The sequence below is a fragment of the Octodon degus genome, unplaced genomic scaffold (genome assembly GCF_000260255.1).
Source record: "Octodon degus isolate 3935 unplaced genomic scaffold, OctDeg1.0 scaffold00017, whole genome shotgun sequence".
In the NCBI taxonomy this organism is placed as follows: Eukaryota; Metazoa; Chordata; class Mammalia; order Rodentia; family Octodontidae; genus Octodon; species Octodon degus.
Genome location: NW_004524593.1, coordinates 834927 through 850268, shown reverse-complemented (window position 1 = coordinate 850268; position 15342 = coordinate 834927). Strand labels below are relative to the sequence as shown.

The 15342-nt window shown below is 40.8% G+C and overlaps 1 protein-coding gene and 1 pseudogene across 1 annotated transcript in view; one reads left to right on the top strand and one right to left on the bottom strand.

Moving 5' to 3' along the window:
* The window catches only part of Pappa2 (pappalysin 2), a 300191-nt gene that overhangs the window by 197551 nt on the left and 87298 nt on the right, over positions 1 to 15342 (top strand). The window lies entirely within an intron of this gene.
* LOC101585925 lies at positions 8271 to 8790 on the bottom strand (annotated as a pseudogene).

Here is a 15342-nt window from a genome sequence, read left to right as displayed (position 1 = left end):
CTTATTCTACTGAGCCATCTCCCTGGCCCCCTGTTGGTAATTTTTTTGATGTGCAGGAACTTTTCAAAAGTTAACATCCTAATTGTTGATTCTTTGAAGTGTTTCCCATGTAGTTTGGCTTTTGTTCATGAACTCTCTATCTATCCCTATGTCTTCAAGATTTATACCTACTTTATGCTCCAGGAGATTTAGTGTTTCTGTTTTAATAATTAAATCGTTGATCCATCCTGACTGTAGTTTAATGCACAGTGATAGACATGGGTCTAATTTTAGCCTTAAGCATGTGGAAAGCCAGCTTTTCCAGCACCAATTATTAAAGAGGCTGTCTTTTTCCTCCTAGTGAACATGCTTGGCCTCTTTGTCAAAGATAAGTCGGCTGAGTGCATTTACAGTTACGTGTATGTCTTCTTATCTGTTCCATTGATCCTCATGACTTTTTTGCCAGCACCATGCTGATGTTATCATAGTAGCTTCATAGTGTAGTTTCAAGTTAGGGATTGTGATGCCTCTCCTGCCTTGCCTTTGTTGGACAGGATTGCTTTTGCTAGTCTAGGTCTCTTCTGGTTCCAGATCTACATTTGAAGTTCACAGGTTCAGATCTACAAGAATTTCTTTGTACATTGGAAAGTCCTGATAGGTACACTTTCTTCTATAATGGGAATTTGTTCTTCCCATCATATTGATACAATAAATTGATTGTAACCTCTTTGACCCTAGCTTAAGGCATATTCACAGGCTCTTCAGTACTGAATTTCTGGAAGGGAAGAACATTGCCTCCTTTTCTAGGTCATGGAGTGAGTCCCATTTTTGAAACTCCTCACTGTTTGCTCTTAACAGCATTTTTTATTTCTATTTTATTTCCCTAGATTTTTCTATCTATCTGTTCTATAAGAGATGAGAATAGAATGTAAAACTTGCAAATAATTGCACTTCTTTCAATTTTTTCTTGTATTTCAAATAGTTTTTGTTTTTACTAATTTGATGTTGTCTAGTTAAGTATAAAATCATTGGTGCCTGCTTGATCCTTATTGGAATTATATCTTCTGCCAAAAGTTTTGCCTCTACAAGTGATTTTGTCTTTGGATTGTACCCTGGAATCAAAATTTCTATCCCTGATTTTCACTTTGTTTGTCTTTGTTTGATAAATATTTGTCTGTCTTTTCTTTTCAACTTTTCATTAACTTCTTTACTTTGTCAATGAGTCCCGGAAACATTGCTTCACTCAACAGTTTGCAAAGACAGTAGTACAGTGGGCTGGCCAAATAGCTCTGCAGATTAAAGCACCTGCAAGCAGGCACAGAGGCCAGGGGTTTCTTCCCCGGGCCTGCCATGCCGACCCCACCCCCGGGGTGTGCTGAGATGGTGATTGAGACTGAGCATGGTGGTGCGCGCCTGTAATCACAACTCTTGTGAGGCTGTAAACAGGCGGATCACTACTAGTCTGATCTAATAGTAAGATCCTGAACACCCTCTAGCCCCCTAAAAAAGAAGCCAGTAGTACTGTGTCAGATTAGTCTGAGACTCTATTGTGAAGATCTATTTCATAAACTTTAAACCTCTCACATCCTTTATAATCTCTAGTGTTTCTGCCTATGGGATGTTTATCTCCCAGGCCTTTGCCAGTGGTTCTACATTCTTCTCTCCTCACCTTACTTCACTAAGACCCTTATACTTTCTGATCTGTAATCACAAAATGAGTAGAGAGTGTAATGCTGATGAGAATAATGAATAGAACACATATTTCTGGTCAATAAAAAGCAGTGATCAGCCTTCTGGTCTATACAGATGACAAGAAAGGCAAAAGGATGACTTGCTTATTGCTTTTAATAAGAAGGAGAATGTGTGGGGCCGGGAGGGGGAAAACAAGCACCTGTTACTTTCCTTAAGAATAGCTCTATCTTTTTTTCCTTTAGAAAATAAAAAGTATGTGTCTTTTTTTTTTAAAGAAAAAATGAAAAAGAAGAAGAGGTACAATCCCAACAGGACAGGTCTATTTCAGAGCAAACCTGAAAGGGACCAAACCAGTTTACTCTCATATAGGCTATAAAGTCTTTGCAGGGTCATGAACATGAAAGAGGGCACTGTGGAAGGAAAGGGTCACAATGAGACCTTGGGGGGAAAGTTTAGTACAGAGGAGTTGTAGCTGTCCTCCAAGGACTAAGCTTGGGGATATAAAAGGAACTGTCTGTCGTTTGATGAGAGTGGGCTGGATAATGCTTGGGAATTCTACGGTGGTGCTGTGCTCCCAGCACCCTGTCAGCCCATTGCCATACACCCACAGCAGGTGGATAAGCATAGCAGGGGCAGGACTTTAAAGTGGTTTCCACTTAGGCCAGGATGGAGGTGGTGAAATTCCTTCAGGTGTTGAATGATATTTCTGAATTTAACTTAAGAGGAAATTTCCATAGGTTTTAGATGCCAGCCGTAAATTTTTGATGTTGAAAGAAGTTTCATGTGCTTCTCTATTATAGATCATTGAATAGGAAGGAGAGAGAGAGAGAGAGAGAGAGAGAGAGAGAGAGAGAGAGAGAGAGATTATCTTATAATAATTTTTTTTGAGACAGAGTCTGGCTATGTACTTCAGACTGAACTTGAGCTCACCACAATCCTTTTACATCAGCCTCCTGAGTGCTGGAATCACAGACATGCACCACCACACCTGGCTACCTTATAATAGTTTTATAAAATTACTGCAAAAATGCATGTAAAGTTTATAGCACATCCTGGCACTGGTTCAGAATAGCACCATGGCAGTTCCCACACCACACTCCCTTTTTATTTGTTTCTCCTTCTTTTAGCAGCTATGCTAGTTAACAGTATATTGCCTCTTCATTCCAAATCTACCCTCACCATTTATATTGAGTGCCAGAGCTGGTTTTACTATATATCCTTTTATTATTGATCCAACTGGTGCCATGCTTCTCAAGGACCTTATGAGGGGAGGGGGGGGTTGCTCTTCTTAGTTCTGTGTGCTTTCTTCTCTTCTGCTGCTGTGACACGCTCAGGGAATATTGCTCAGGGCACCCACATTCAAACACAGCAGTTCCTTGGGCTCCTGAAGCACTTGTTTCAGGTGGCACCTCGTCACAGTTAAGGTTATTGACCCGCTGGATTCCATTTTCCATTCGCAAGGAGCTAAGCATTGTACTCACACTTAAAGACACAATCTTATTCCTAAGTCTTAGTTTTGTGAGTCTATCACATGATACCATCTCTAGTACCATTTTTTTGTCATTTGTGGCTCGGTAAAGACATAGTGATTAGAATAGGGAAATTTCACTATAAGCAATTATTAACTAGCAAGAGAAGTTAACTCCTAAGGAGTAATGAGAACTCTAATACTGTTAAGATGGTGGAGGTGTACTCAAGGAAAGAACAAATGGGGCAAAATCTCCCCATCCAAAGCTGAGTGAGTGGTATCAGAGAGGGCAAGGCGGGGGGCAGACTGATGCAGAGAAGTCTGCTAAAGCACCACAGGATAAGACTCACAATCAGGATAAGACTCACAATCAGCAAATCTCCCACAGAAATACTAATAGAAGATAAGATGTAGATGGAGAAATTATTGGAACTTGTTGGAAAGATGCCCTCAGGATGCTATTAATATTTTCGGGGATGCAACCTCCTAGGCCCTGATGAAACTTGAAGGAGGATACCCACTACAATCCACTGGAACTTGGCAGGAAACCAGCTGAGTTGCTCATAGAACTTACTAGGATGTGCAGAAGAACATTGCCACTCACCGGGTCGTGGTGGGCACCACTGGCTGTCCCACTCACCACCACATGCCAAGTGCTGTGGAAGCAAGCCTAGGAAAGTCCTGTGGAGTCAAGGGAGAAGTCGTAGCATGCTGCAGTGTCTCTCCAGTGGTATCTACTGAAACACATGATATCAAGCTAACTGGCATGATGAAACTGGTTCCGTGCTCTAGGTCTAGAATCAGGAAGCAGTCAGTGAGTGTGAATTTGGAACTACATGGCAGTACACTGATGGCTAGCAGAGTTGGTCTCGCCAAATAACAGAACAGCCCCTTTTGTTCTCTGTCTTTTATTCAAGATAAGATTTCATTTAAGCTCTTGGATTTTTTTTTTCTGGTGGAACCAGGGATTGAACTCAGGCCCTTGCTCTTGTCAGGCAGGCACTTATTCTACTGAGATAACTCCCCAGCCCCACGTGGGTTTCATAAGATCATTTTTCAGTACAACTTCTAAATAGATTAAGCATAAATAGAAAGGCACCTTTTCATTTTAATGCTTTGAACTTATTTTAGCTTAATTTACATTCTGAGGGCCAGCCAGATAGCTCAGCAGACTAAAAGCGAAAACAAAGCACCCGTTTAGGCAGACGCAGGGACCGGGGTTTGAACCCTGGCGTGCCCTGCAGCCTGCCCCAGAGCACACTGAGATAGCAAATGAGACTGGGCATGGTAGTATGTGCCTGTAATCCCAGTACTTAGAAGGCTGCAAACAGGAGGATCACTATGAGTCTGATCTGTATAGTGAGACCCTATAGACCCTATACTAAATACATTTAAAAAATTCTGAGCGTTCTGATTTTGGTGAATAAGAAGTAACAGATATTCATAAAATTGTAGTGTGTATCTAGGTTTGCTTTAAACTATCATTTATCAAGGCCAAGTATCTTAATAAAAATTGAATAGGATATTGATCTTTTAAAATGAATATTGAGTCAAACTTGAGTTCTATCTCTACCTTATCCTCCTCTTTCTCTGTGTATATACTGTATATATATTGAACATTTTATATATCAGATATGCATAACATACATACATATACTAATGTTTTGATTCTTTTTATCATGGACAGATGAAAATTGATTTTATAAAAATTTAGTCCTGGATTTTTGGCAAAAGTTTATGCACATTGCTATGTTTTACTTCATGTAGAAGAAAGACTTCTTTTATTTCATATCAAATAACTTTCTGTAAAATTTAATGTAAATTGATCTACAAAACTGTTCAGAATGATGAGTATATGTATGTGTTTGCAGGTGCTTCTTGGTGTCTGTGTGTACATAGAAACACAGAGATTGTTCATCATCCAAAAACTATTTAAATGCTGCCTATGCCAGGAATCACTTTTTTTCAGCGAAGGAAACTGAAACTTCACCTTATCTGAAATTAGCCAAAACTAAGACTATAATCCATGTAATTGTTTTCGAGTAAGGAAAGCATCCATTCTAAGAAAAGCTGTTTCAGAGATAGGAACATGTCTCCCCATTTCCTCCAGGGCAGCCTCCACTCCTTCTCAAACTGTGTTTGGATTGGTGTAACAGATACTTGGTCTGTTCTAGCCAAAGAGTACCTCTTCTTTAGATATACGTAGGGAACTGAGCGTATTATTTTGAGAAATGGTGAAACAAAGCTGATGAGTTAGCAATATTTGGTGGGGCAGGACATGAAAATGGAACTGTAGAGATACTTTGGACATTTGAAGAAGATTAGTAAATTATTAATGCAGATAAGGATAATTTTGTGGACAGAATCTGGGCCTCCGAGGTCATCAAAACAAGAGCAGTTTGGCCTCATATCTACAGGACATTTTTTTTAAAGAGAAAAATCTAAGAAAAAAGACTGTGATCACACTTTCTGATATAAGAAGTGTAGGTAATCCAAGAAATGAAATTATCACTTTGCAAGCCTAGTTTATGTGTGCGTTAATTTTTTTTACTGTTCTTAATGGTATTACTACAAAGTTAGCAGTTGAAACCGGTGCATTTATAATCTCTCAGTGTTTGAGGGTCTTGGCAAGGCTGAGCTGGGTTTTCTGTGAGGCTCTAATGACGTATCAACCAGGCACAGTCTCTCATCTTAAGATGTGTTTGGGGAGAATCCGTTTTGAAGTCCGTGGCTGTTGGCATTTGGTTCCAATAGACTGTCAGACAGCAGGGCTGCTGTCTCCTGCTGGGTTTTTGGCCGAAGCTGCCCTTACCTCCTCTCCATGTAGCTGCTTCCCCTGGGAAGCTCACACGTGGCGTCTTAGTCCATCAAAACCAGAGAGTGAGAAACTCAGCAAAATGACCTCCTAACTTTTTATGTTAGAATCACAGAATTAGAACATTATTAATTAGTTAGAAGGGAAGAAGTAATCTCATCCACACTGACTTTTAGGGTTTATACAAGAGTGTGCACAGAAGGCAGGGATCTTGTCCACCATAATACCTTAGCTTAGAGTAGGTGAATGCATGCATAGATCTTGGAGTCAAGTTTTTAGCTGTGTGTTTCTCATACTTTGATAGAGCCACACACTGTAGCCAGGTAGTTTCAAATTACTGGACAACTTATATGGGGCACAAGAGGCATGTAAAGAATTAGCATGCAGGGCTAAGGAGGAGGGAAGAGTAGTGATTCTAAAATCAAGGTCTTCCCACAGCAACCCTCTAGCTAGTGGTAGGTGTATTGTCTGAGCAACCCTTGATGAGACAGACAGAAATTTCCAATGTGCTTTGTGTACCTAAATTATGGTCCTTTATTATCAATGTCTTCCATCCAATTGCACCATTTTTATAGAGCTTACACTGACATACTGTGATTACCAGGTCTGTAGTTTGTATTAGGGTTCGTTGCTGCTGTGGTACAGTCAGAGGAGTTGCATAAGGGTATAATGACATGTATCTACCATTGTATACCATAAAGAACATTTTCATGGCAAAAATCCTCTCTGCTCAGTCTATTTTCCACCCCCACTATCAATAGTACTGCTCAACCCCAAACTCCCCCGGGAACCTCTGATCTTTTCACTATCTATATAACTTTCCAGAATGTCATGTAGTTGGAATCAAGTAATATGCGGCTTTTTCAGATTGCCTCTTTCACTAACTAGCATGTATTTTAGGCTCCCCTGTGTCTTTGCATGGCTTGGTATCTCATTGTTTCCTTGTTGAACAGTATTTCATTATCTGGGTGTACACCAAAAGTTTGTTTTTCCCTTTATCTACTGAAGAACATCCTGGTTACATCCAAGTTTCAGCAATTACAAATAAAAAATAAATATGCTGTGAAATTCCATGGGTAGATTTTTGGTGTAACTATACGTTTTTAAATTCTTTGACGAAATACTAGAATGAGTGAAATTTCTAATTTGTATGGCTAAAATTTGTCAAATTTTACAAGAAAATGTGTCATTTTAAGCAGATACTACATATTTTTAAAGAGCAGCATCACCCCAGAATTTTTCCTTCCTTTTATTCTCCTGTCTTTTTTGCTTTTCACCGTGTTATATTCTAAATGTCAGATATCCTCCAAAGTCCATGTGTTAGGAGGGAGATCAGCTATTGGGGAGCTACAGGGGAGCTACAACAGGCTTCTGGGAGGCAGGGCCAGGTTGGAGGTGAGTCCCTGGGGCCAGGACCTGGGAGGACACATTCTCCTTGTGGTTGCCCTCTACTCTCTGCCTCTTGACGGTCACCGGCTGGACGCCGTTCCTGGGTGTGGCCTTCCGTCAGGCTGTGTCTGTACTGAAGCCAGTGGAGCACAGACTAAAAGTAAGAACCAAAATAAATCTGTCCTGCTCTGAGGTGTGTGTGTGTCAGGCACTGTTTCCAGGGACAGCAGAGTGACTAAGACAATAACATCTCGGTAAAGGAGAAGTAACAAAAACACATATTAGCCCCAGTATGGGTCTTTATTCAAAGCTACAGTCCTTGAGCTGAGCATGTACCTTCTGCACTAAAAGCATCTGCTCTTGGGTTGCTATACTGGATATCAATTGGAATTAAATACCCATATCTTGTATATTTATTATAAAAATGCTCAGACATATTTGTATACTTTAGATACCTGCCTTGCTTTGCTAAGCAAGTTGTATAAAGAAAATAATCAGGTGTTCTTTTGTTTTTGTTTTTAAAAGACATGACCGATGAAGAACATATTCACTTAGGTGCCTCAGGGTACACAGATAGAGATCTGCAGACTTACATGCGCATCTATTACTTTATTCGCCTTGCTTGGCTCTGCGTGGCCTCTGATCTTCATGTCAACCTTTACTGAAATGGACTCTGCAAAAATCAACCTTTAGCTACTCCCAAGTAAACTCCATTTGCTGTTTGCAATTTATAAACTTAGCTGAAATTCAGGGATTGTGCTCTGCCAGGCCTATTCACTACAGGTACTTTTCTTCAGAAATCTTTTCTTTCTTTCTTTCTTTCTTTCTTTCTTTCTTTCTTTCTTTCTTTTCAGGAAAGGAAAAGGTATGTAAGTTTATTTTACACAGTTGGGTGAAAAATAAATTTGAGAGAAAGTAAGATAAAATTTAATATGGTCTCATTCGCCCTGAAGGAGATGGTGCCCTATTTGGAGGGGTAATCGGCTATGCCCAAGTAATCGCCTATTTGTAACTTCTGTGACTGCAGAGTCCTAGAATCATCCGTCCCCTTTCTGCCAGACATGATGCTGCCAGTCTCCTTAACTCAATAGCCAGGTCTTTTAAGATCCATGAAAACATTTGCAAAATTGAAGTGTGTGCCCTTCTTTCTAGCTTCTGGGTAGACTTCTTTTACTTAGCTAGTTAGTTCTTTCAAAGTTGCATCCATCCAGGTATAGATCCGCAGCTCGCTGGACGGGACATTGCTGCGTGAGAACTCGTCCATACGGTGGTACCAACAGTTGTTGCTGGTGAAGACCGGGAGCAGCAGCGGACATGTCTTCTCGCGGTCAATTGGCTTCTCTGACTCTTTCTTAATTTCCTCCTGAGTCTCTCGCGACTCTACCGCTATCTTCTTACTTCTGCCCACCAGACACTCGCCCTAACCTCCGACCCTGGCGGCAAGCATGAGCACGGAGTCCAGAAATTTTTTCTAAAATACCTATATGATTGTGACACAAAATGTATCTTTAGCGTTAGGAAGTACTTTTGAAAAGGTGGTTCTGCTGATGGGGATGATACAAGTCAAATTCAATGATGGGAGTATCAATTCCATTGTTCATGGAGAATGCATTAGACACAGGATTTGCTTGGGGAGAGAGGTATGGTAGAAAGCAAAACAATTTTTCCATTCATCTTTGGTTCTGTGACTATAGGAATACTTGGGAATTTCAGGGAGGAAGCGGCTATGTTTTCGGTTTAGGAGATAGAAGGGTACAGGTGTGAAAATGTTCTTCTTAGTTATGTTCTGGTTACTAAAATGGGTAGGTTCAGGTCATAGGACCTGGAACCCCAGTGGAGAGCAGGGCATAGCTCACTACCTCGGCATTTTATCCATGATGTCATCCATTTCTGAGTCTGGTTTTGCTAATAGAATCATTTCATCTCTATTATCTGTCATTCTGCTACACATTTTGTCATTCCCTGGGACAATGAGTGCTGCTGCTTTAGCAATTTTTATTGTACTTAAATTATTTGGAACTCCTATTTTTTTTTTTATTTATGTATTTGGTACAGGGTCTCACTATGAAGCTGGGACTCATAGTGATCCTCCTATTTTTACCCTCCCCAATACTGGGATTACAGGCATGTGCCACTACACCCACACTAAATCGCTGGCTCAGTGTGCCCAGGGGTGGGGCCAGCATGGCTTGTGGTACCAGGGATTGAACCGAGGTCACTGTGCTTGCCTAAGCAGGCACTTAGTCTGCTGAGCTATGGTACTGGCCCTTGGAGCTCTTATTTTTAAATGCCAACCTTTCTCTTCCCTTTCTTGAATCAGATCCCTATACTTTGCCAGTCCTTCTTTTCCTCCTTCAGTATCAGTAGCATCTTCAGATGGCCTCCATATTAATAGCTTCATAAAGTAAAAGGCTCATTTCTTTCTTTTGCTTATAGACTGTAGGTTAAATCTCATGCTTATTTTTTGGCTCCTTGCCTTTTGTTCTTAGCAGAGGGCTCTCCTTTAATGCTCCAGGGTGATGGGAAATATTCTCTCTTGCTGCTGGGAAAGACAGCACTATAGAAATGAAATATGTATTATATTTCTACTCATTTGATTATCTTCTTCCCCAAAGCAGTTTAGCAAATTAACATTGAATCTGTTTTTGTTTCTGCTTAGTTTCTTTTGAGCAAGGAAAGAATTATAGCTGCTCAATTGTTCCCTAGGTTTCTTGCCCAACTTCCTTTTCCCAGAATGATTTGCCCATAAAATAAAAGAGAAAGAGGAGAACCCACTAGAGAGGACTCTGATTGCCCTGGTCAATGACAAATGGCCTGGTGGATACAAGGTCTGAGAGATGTGGAACTAGTTGTGTCTTTATGGCTATTTTTTCTTTCTTTTTCATAGAGCCATAGAGGACAAATGAAAAGACCATAGTTGTGGCCTCGTTGTGGGTTTAATTGGAAAGTGAATAAGAGTATTTTAGAATAACCTTTACTAAAATTAAAGCACTACCATGTATCAGATTGTTCTTACTAGAATATCTCATGAGAAAAAGTAGGTGGCAGCTTTCAGCCCAGATCCAGAAGCAGGTACAACTTGCTGAAGGAGACCTAGAACTGGAAACTAATTCCAAGGAAAAGGCTAACTTCAAAGCAGTGTCTTTGAAGCAGTGCATCCCCACTGAGTTATAATACCTGAAAATAGGGATTATTTTCTTGAAGTCTTGACAATCTCAAGATGTCTCTTTTAAACAGAACATAACTGCATACCAGAAATAAACATGTTTCATATTCTTATCAACTATACCAGTCATATTCTCTTACAGATGTTGGTAACTCAACAAACAGATCAGGACCCTGCTGAAATGAAAGTTAGTGTAGGCATCTGGAGGTTCTGGGGGAAGATGAAAAGTGGAAAAAGTGGTGCTGAGAACAGCGATGGATTAAAAATGTTCCCAGCTACTCGACTTTGCTTAGGGCTAATTCTGTCAGCATAGTCTTTTCAGGGCAGCTGGGGGAGAAATCACAGACAATAAAAACAAATCAGTATTTCCAAAGTTGCAGCTATCATTTTGTCAGCCTGCCCACTTGCCAGATGCTGACTGATGGATGTGACCATGAACTCTGGCTAGAGTGACTCTCAGGCCACAGCTGGTTCTGCATGAAGCTCTACCTGCGCTCTTGGGGGAAGTTTGGTGACCAGAGAGGCAACAAATCCAGCAGCATCCCCCTGCTTCTTGCTTTGGGCTGGCCCTTGTCATCTCACCACATGATTTTAGTGCAGTCTCTTCCCATCTTTAGGCTTTCATTTCTCCATAAGAAAGTATTAATGTTGCCAGACTTGAGAGTGCTAGGAAAAACAAAAGAACAGAAGCCAAGAATGATCCAAAATCTGAAGTCAACCAAGGACTGGCAAACTCTGGGATTAATGGATTATGGGAGCAACATGAAGCTTCTGTTGCAGAGTCCAGAATTTTTTTTTTTAAAGAAAAAGCAGCCACTGTGGATTGTAAGAGTCCTACAGGGCCCCAGCATATGTTTTAAGTTCTACTTCTGCATGTGATTTTGGAACCTATCTAAAGTGTTTGTGCAAATCCTCGGGATCTCTACTTACGCATAATTTAGGCATAGCTCACGGAGAAGCCAAACTTCTTCCTGTCACTGCTCTAGGTGTGGCACAGTGTGAAACCCACACCCATTCAACTTCATCAGTGTTGCTTCTCACTTAGCTCCACATGTTTAGAAATTCTCCAGGCTGAGCCTGGGAATGTGGCTGAGGAAGTATCACTTGCACATTAACAGTCTAAGTGGTGTCCAGATGACTAGCAGGCAGGGAGGGAGTTCGTTTGGAAGGTTCCAGTGGTCACTCCTCACTGGGAGATGCCTCACCTGGAGATGGCTAGTGCCTCAGTACATAGTGGAGGTAGATAAATCCGTGCAAATCCTCCTTCTGCTCCAAATGGATGCTTCTGCTTCCCTGAGCGAGTACTAGGAGGTACAATTTCTGAATATCATCCAGCAACTGGTTGTTTTAACTTTTGCTTGATATTCACCATATTTTATAATCCACTTGAAAATCATGGGTTGTTCTGAAACTTGATGAGACAAATTTTGAAAGGGAGTATATCGGGCTGTTAGACGGAAAGCTATGAAAGACAGGGCCATTTGGATCAGATTTCTGGTGTTACAGTCAGACTGGATTAAAATGGTGCCCTGAAATAGAAATGGGCAAAGTGAATTACCAAGTACTGGGGCCACTGGAGTCTGAGCCTGAACTTACAGATAGGTCACATTCCAGGGGGAGATGGACTTGCCCAGACAGGACTGTTTGGAGGGGTCACACTCTGTGCTGAGACTTTTGTAAAGGCACAGGGACCAACTCCACTTTCCTAGGATGTAGGAATAAAAAAGTCTGCATGGTACAGTAATTTGTTCTTTCTCTATCATGTAAGGGAAGAATTGGCTTTGCTGCTGAAAGTCAGATGAGAATCTTCAGGAGAGGAAAACCTGCATCAATTTTTCCTCCACAGTTTATGTGGTCCTTCAGTAAAATACTTCAAATTACCACCACTGGTTGGCCCTAGAAGGGTGTTAGATATTAATTTAGTATTTAACCTGGTTCTTGTCTTATAGAGCAGAAAGGATGACAGAGGTGAGGAGGTAGCATGGGGAGGCAGAATGGAAAATTTTATTTTGCTTAGTTTTTGTTTTTTGTATTAGCTTTGAGAAACAGCAAAGCTAAGGATAGATGTTATTGTGACATTCAGTTTTGCAATTGGTGGTGGGAAGATTGATGAGGATTCTGTCTCTTTCAGTCCTTTCCACCTACATCTTACTCCCATCTGTTGCCAAATCCAGAGCATACATTCCTTCTTGTCCCACACCCACTGATTTCAATAAGAATCAATAAAACAGAGTAGAGTAGAGAAATCTGATCTCCTTTTACTATTTAACCTTAATGGCGCTGTTCTAGAGAAATTCACTAGGATTACTATTTAGTCAATGGTGGTACTTCTTGGAGAGAAGCACTGAAATATCTTGTTTAACTATATAACTGAAAAACTGGGATGCTAAGCCAAAGATTTAGACTGGGAAGAGAAGGATATGAAAAACTCTTTCTTGAGTTCTCCACCACATCCTGTCTGCTCATGAGTTTTCTGTACTTCCACCCCAATACCACCATCACCTCATCTATGAAATTAAATACCATGTTAAAGCTGGAAAGCTTTGATAGAACCTAGCTGAGCCCTGTCAATTTCCAAATTTGCAGAAAGAGGGCCAGAATGCTTAAGAGACATGCCCAAGGTTGTAGAGGTCAGCAGGGACAAGCCAAGACCAGACCATGGGGTCTTGGTCTACTGCTTTCTCCATCAAAGCAAGCTGTTTCTTGAAAAGTGTGGTACAGAGGTCAGGCAGTTTCTCCGAAAATAATTTAGATTCTAGGAAAAAAGTTGGGTCAGATTTTTCTGGATGTCTCAGTGAGGGTGGGATATTGACTTTAGAAAAACTCAGAAGTTGATGTCATTCTGATTTTGACTTTGGGCCGAAGATCAATTAAATAGTTCTTTCTTGTTGAATTATCATCCTAATGCTTTAGAAAGTGGTAGAATATTCCATGATTTCCTTTGGGCTCAGTTTTCTGATTTTTTTTTTTTTTTTTTTTTTCGGAACTGGGGATTGAACTCAGACTCTTATACTTGGCAGGGAAGTGCTTATTCCACTGAGCCATCTCTCCGGCCCCCCTAAATTAGTTTTGGGTTTTTATGAAACCAGGGATTGAACTTAGGCCCTTGCACTTGCCAGGGAAACGCTTATTCCACTGAGCCATCTCCCTGGCCCCAGTTTTCTGATTTCTAACATAGGCGCTGGGTTGAAGTATCTTTAAGTTTCGACTCAATTGTAGCAAAGTCTGATTGCTCTAATATTGTGATCCTAGGGGAGTATTTCGCTCATAAACTTTCCTCAACTTTGCACGGGAGAAGCAAAAGCAATCTGTTTTAGTACTGATTCTAGTTGACTCGGGAGTAATTTCAGAGCCTTCTAAAGTTTGCCCAAGTTGGCCTGGACCAGTGGTAGCAAGCCTATAGTGCATGTGCCACAGTGGACTGTTTGTGTCATTGAAGGGTTTTCCATCAATGACCCAGACCCACAGCAGAATGTTGGTCTGAGCTGTGTGTGGCTGTCAGCAGAACAGACAATATACTCTTCTTTGGTTAGGAGCTACCCAGCTTCCCACATCTAGAGTGAGGCTGGATGCTATGCCAGTATCCTCATAGAGGCCTAAAGACGTGGAACACTAACAAGAGCTGTTTGATGTTATTTATTTATTTATTTATTTACTTTTGTATTTAGCACCGGGTCTACAGAGTCTCACTACACAGATCAGACTCATAGTGATCCTCCTGTTTACAGCATCCCAAGTGCTGGCATTACAGGTGCACGCCACCCAGTCTCAGTCGCCATCTCAGCGGGAGCGGGGCCAGCATGGCACACCGGGGTGCAAACCCAGTCCCAGCGTCTACCTAAGCAGGTGCTGTAGTCCGCTGAGTTTGATGTCCTTTAAAACCAGCTGATGACAAATTTTTTAGGGTCTGACCCTTCTGTGTAGAGAATGATGTCTGTTACCTGTTGTCGGCCTTGTCCTCCTCCTCACTAACCACTGAGTGATACAGGCAGACTTGTGGACCTGCCTCTAAATTCGAACTTCAAATACAGATGTTGATTCTTTTTAATATGAAATTCTCTGAATTTGTTAGGATTTAATAGATCTGCACATACCAAATTCTATTCAGTTCAGAGTGATAGAGGGAATGGCATTTTAATCCATGCCTTGAGATTACTATTTTTCCCTGTGCTGTCTATCAGGCCTCAGAAATCACTTCCCAGGACATCTCTTTTGCCTTTCCAGATCTCTTTTATTTCCAAGTCTAATACAAAGATACAATTTTCTCTGGAGGATCCCTGGGGTCATAATCAGTAATGCAACTTAACTGTTTTCTCTCTTGCACTGTTTTTAAAGTTTCTTCAGAACAGGAAAGATGTTTTGTGCCTTCTCTGTGACAAATTGTTTTAAATACATTTAAAAAAACCCATAATGATAAAATAGTGGGGCCTATTCCTGCTTCTGGAGTCACGCTTGCCATTTCACAGTCTTGACTTATGGGATTTAGTAATGTAGCTTTCAGGTTACAAGTATTAAAATCTTTATCTTTCACTCCAGTTGAGCATCAAAATCTCTGAAACTTGAAAATATCACAGAGCCTGAGATCTCACCACAGGCCTAATCAATCAAAATCCCCAGGGGAAGAGGCCTGAGTGTCTACTTTTTATCCCACTTTTTTATTAGTACATATTGTTTATACAGATTAATGGGTTTCCTTTTGGCAGATTTGAACATGCACATAGTATACTTTTATCATTCCCTCCCACCACTCCCCTTGACCTATCGTACTATTTTTTCAGTACTAGGGATTTGGAGATTGAATCTGGAACATTCACATTGATCTACACTCCCAGC